Source organism: Pelecanus crispus, chromosome 1 (genome assembly GCF_030463565.1).
Source record: "Pelecanus crispus isolate bPelCri1 chromosome 1, bPelCri1.pri, whole genome shotgun sequence".
Classification (NCBI taxonomy): domain Eukaryota; kingdom Metazoa; phylum Chordata; class Aves; order Pelecaniformes; family Pelecanidae; genus Pelecanus; species Pelecanus crispus.
The window spans coordinates 71205610-71210443 of record NC_134643.1 but is presented as its reverse complement, the minus strand read 5'-3'; positions in this window follow the sequence as shown (position 1 = coordinate 71210443).

Sequence of the window (4834 nt, the reverse complement as noted above, 5' to 3'; positions counted from 1 at the left end):
AATCCCAATTAATCCTCAGCCCTAATTAATCCTTTGTCTCCTCTTCCACTGGTGGATGTAGCTCTTGCTGTCTCCTGGATGCAGGGTCCTCTTTGACTTACACATTTTATAAAGAGGATGATCTTTGCCAAAAGAAACCTAGCTCACTGCTGCAGATTAAGGAGGAAAACCTCCAGCTGATGCAAGGTTGGCAGTGTTAAAACTACAAAATGCTCCACAGTCTCTCAAATACTGCATGTGAGCCGAGGCAGGAGAGTAATCAAACAGGGTATGGCATCACATAGCTGGCTACACCTGCGCTTCAAAGGTACACTTGAATGTTACTATCTAGTTCTAAATACATACAACCCTGTCCTGAATTTCCTCGCCTAGGAGTGGACCAAGCCTTGCTCTTGTCATCCCAGGAGCACCTATTCGGACACAGCTGGAAATGGGTGCCCCCAGCTCTTTTTCAGAGAGGGAGGTGGGCAGCGGAGAGTGAAAACCAGAACGCGTAGTTCATTATGTGCTGCTTAAAAGCGTTTTCCTTCCGCATGGGCGGCAGGGGTCCTGCCAAGCCCAAATGTGCTTTACCCCCATCTGTATGTTAAACAGGTACAGATGGGGAAAGGCTGGAAGGTCAACATTTGAGATGCTTTCTTGGTTACAATAAGCACATGCTCTTAAAGCTTGTCACATGGCCTGCAGCTGCAACGCTACTTTCATAGCCTGCTATCTCAATCTTGGCCTTACAGAAAGGGTACGGCACTCACACACCTGCTCTTCAACCACCAACGCCAGACTTAAAGCGAAACAGGAATTCTGCAAGAGTGAACTCCTCTACTACCAATGCACCACAGTAAAAACTTTTTAAGGGGTTGCTCTGATTAAGGGCAGACCCAGTTGCACGGTTGCTCTGCAACCAGGGGAACCGGGGGCAACCACATCATCACAAATTCCCCTGTTTGTCTTCTCCAAGCCACCACTCAGGATGGCTCTTCCCCATCAGTCTGTTCAGCACCTTCTCCAAAACTCCACAATGCACATGGCAATACCACCTCCTCAGAAAAGGAAAGCAGAACAAAGCCATCAAGAGCAAAGCAACAGCCCTGGCTGAACACAGAGATGCACAGAAGACTGACAGAGATCAGTAGCGGAAAAACCAGGAAGGTTGTTTTCTAATTATACTTTCATTTTAAATGAAGAAGTGTTGGGGTGAGAAGCTGCAGGAGAACTGCCTCAGTCAGCAGAATGAAAGACAGCCTCTGTGACTAGCTTTCAGATAAGACATCAAGAAGCTGATAGCTCTCCAAGACCTCGAGAAACCACACTTACAAAAATATACGCAGGAGATTTGTTTCAGAAAGTCCGCATGGGAAAGGCATCTGGCAGACAAGAAAGGATCAGAAGCTCTTCCAAGAAAAGTGTCTCCATGTACTTTAAAGTCACAAATCAAGCCAGTTGGGCCTTGAAGCTTCAAATTTACTTTCCTCTTTTGTCCTCCTCATTGCAGGCTGGTGCCTTGGATTGCTACTGAGTGGTTTGGTGGGAATTTATAGACTGCAAACTTCTACTGGACACTGCTAAAAATCACTGTGAAGCCTCAGTGACTGGCCTTAAAATACTTAAGTTGAATTGCCAGGGCCTGTAGTGCTTAAGATGCCTGAAGCTTCCAGAGTCCCAGGGGAAGTTTATACAATGGCATTTATAATGGCAACTGAACATCTTGGGAACTTGGGAACACCACACACCACTTGCAAAGCGTGAGGCAGTGGGGAGAGCAAGATGCTAAAAAGCCCGGAGTAGCATACAAAGCTCTTTCTGAGAATATTGGAAATTTTTGGCATGCTCGAGCATAGTCAACATCGTATTTGTTCTACATATTATATAGTCTCATTTAACATGAAATCCATAATTACAGCAAAACACATCCTCCGTATGGGAAAAGTAATAGCTACAGGAAACTTTGCAAAGTCACTAGCTCAAGATGCTTGCTGAAGAAGGACCAACTGGTAACGTACTATACTACAACAATGCTGGGGAATGAGAAAGAGGGATTCCAACCAGAGTCCAGAATTTCTCTGTATTTTGTTAAAATATTATTTAAGATAGTGACACAAGTATGGCACTCAAAAGCCAGGATATTTTAAAATGCAGCTACATTTCTCCTGCACTGTATGCCAACCCATGGCAAAAAGTACCACTCTGTACATAAAAAGCTGCCATTTTAGTGTGTTCTAAATCCCTCCTTAAACCTGTCTCTTTCACAATATCTACAAAACAGCCCTGCGCAGCATGGGCTGAGAAACCATAAACTATAAAATTCACATTTTCTACTTCTCCCTGTGCATTTCCACTGGTGTTTCACCCCAGCAATCCGCTCCCAGCCACGCACCCTCTGAGGGGTGCCAATTTTCTGTGATTTGCTCAGATTGTACCTAGTGAGATAGAGCTCTGATTTTTGGGGCATCTCTAGATATCATCATAAAAAGAAAAAAAAAAAAACCCAAACCAACCAACCCAAACACTTATGAACAAAGCATTTGAAAGTCTGGAAACTCCAGATTCCACAAGCAGCTTGCTCTCTTAGCATACCCTGTCCCTGGGATAGCCCTATCCCTGTAACCCAGCTATAGTTACCCCTACGCTATATTAGTACTTTTCTAATATAAACCATGTGTCCTCACAACAGCAGCTTGTTAGTCACTTTAATAAGAATTACTGACTACATCAAAAGCCATTTACCTAGAAACCCTCCCAGGAGGAGTCAGCTTCACTACTCTGTTTTGTCTACCATCTGCAAGTTAAACCCTCCTCCCAGATTTCCATTATGTCAGGTAAGGGATAATATCTTCATGTCGCCCACTCCCTACAGGATCCTCAGGGTATCTATCACTGTCTAACACTCCACTACCCTCTCCAGGCAGACCACAAACAATTGTTGCCTTTCTTATTCGTCGCCTGTTTTGATCTGGGCTTGGTACTCATCCAGATACCACGACCACTAGAACCTTTCTTTCAGTGCCAGTTCCAGCTGAAGGCCAAGAGTGCTTCAGCTTGGTTGGTTTGGATTTTTTTTTTTTTATATAGCTTCTAAAAACCTCCTGTTCCACAAAGTTCACAGTGAGCTGAATGAAAGGCAGTTCAAATATTCGGGTAACTGTCTGTGATACAGAAGACAGGCTGAAGTACAGCAGGGGTTGTTTACAGAATCTACATTCACATTTCCAGAATTTCAAATACTTTGTTACAAGTTATATTTTACAGTTCCTCTATTTTTAAGTGTGCTATTTCAAATTATTTTTATATCTACAATGAACTAAAGATTGCTTTGCAAGGAGAAGCAACTGCATTTTCATTTTTCCCAGGTTTATTGTCTTGAAGAGCAATTATACTTGCACAGTTTTTCATAAATACCTACTACTGCTTCAGTACCTCCATTCAGGGAAGGATCCAGACCTGCATTTCCAAGAAGCTGCGGCACCTTTGAAAACCCACTGCCAGCTGATGAGGCAGCAGCAGACCCTCAGATCTGGGACAAATTCGGATGAGCCACAGCATAATGTTCTCGGCTGGGGAGAGCAGTTACCTGCTTCTCAGTCAAAGGACAACCTTCAGGATCATCTATTCCAGTTTATACCAATCCACCAGTGACAATTGCTCCTTGACAGATGAACACAAATGCATAAAAAACCCCCAACACCTCCCTTTCATAATCTAATGGCATCTATAGATAGATATTGTAAGGAATTCACATTATATTAAAGTCTTCCTTTGCGGAGGAGCCAGCTGTCCCAGGCAATTCACTGGACTAAGCAGACAGCACCTGTAGTTCACAGGCTAGCTGCAGCAGTGAGAACTGTGTTTATAAAAAAGCTTGTGGGAACAGCATGAAGAAGTTTAACTCCTGTTAGGCTTGGAAAATGCCTTGGCCCTACACAGCTCATCAGAGGCAAAAGTGCTGCAGCAACAGAGCAGTGAGACTCATTGTTAAGAGAGCACTAATGTGGCAGTCCTTCCTTGTTCTAACTATTTCAGGAAAGAATATTTCTCATCTTTTAGGTTTTTTGTGCTTCCAAAATCTTAGGACAGAAGGAGTAATGGCTCAGTCAGATGCTACCTGCCATTTGCTCAAACAGCTTTGCCAGCACATGGTAGATCTACACAGCAGAATAAAGGCGGCACAGTCATGCATGCTAGTGCAATCCAGCTAAAGATAGGGGTGATGGCACCATCCAAGACAACAAAGCAGCCAGAAAAATTCTCCAGAAACCTGGGCACAAAGACAGTCCCCTAGCTGGTACCTAAGACTAAAGGGCATGCTGCTCTGTCCTCGCTTCTGCTGCTGCTTTTTTGCTAGCACAATTTGTCCAACACACTGGTACATCTTCCTTTTAACCATACTGCTGTCCCCCCAGCGCAACCAGCAGCCTGCATTAGGGCTGCAGTCCCAGCAAGTTTTGCTGCCCCATCTTGTCATGTAGCAACTCTACCTTGTTTTACCCCAGCTTCCCCAAGAACAGCCAGCTGTATTTCCTTGTTAGGTTTAAGAATAAACATCTGCAGATGAGATTCCTACCGAACTCATTTGTCAAACCTACATTTGAACGGCAGTGCCTGGCGAAGCACTGGCATGCAGGGCTTCCCCAGTGCAGTACTGCAACTGTAAGGAAAGCCCTTGCAGACTGCACACAGCCTCCGAGGGAAGCTGCCACTAGCCCTGTAGGACTTGCTGCTATGTCATCAGTGATGACAAAGGTAAACCAAGTCAACTCCAGCACGCAGGCTTCTCATCCCTCACCCCCTGAGCCATGCCACCTTAACGTCTGATTTCGAATCAGTGCTTTCTGATTCA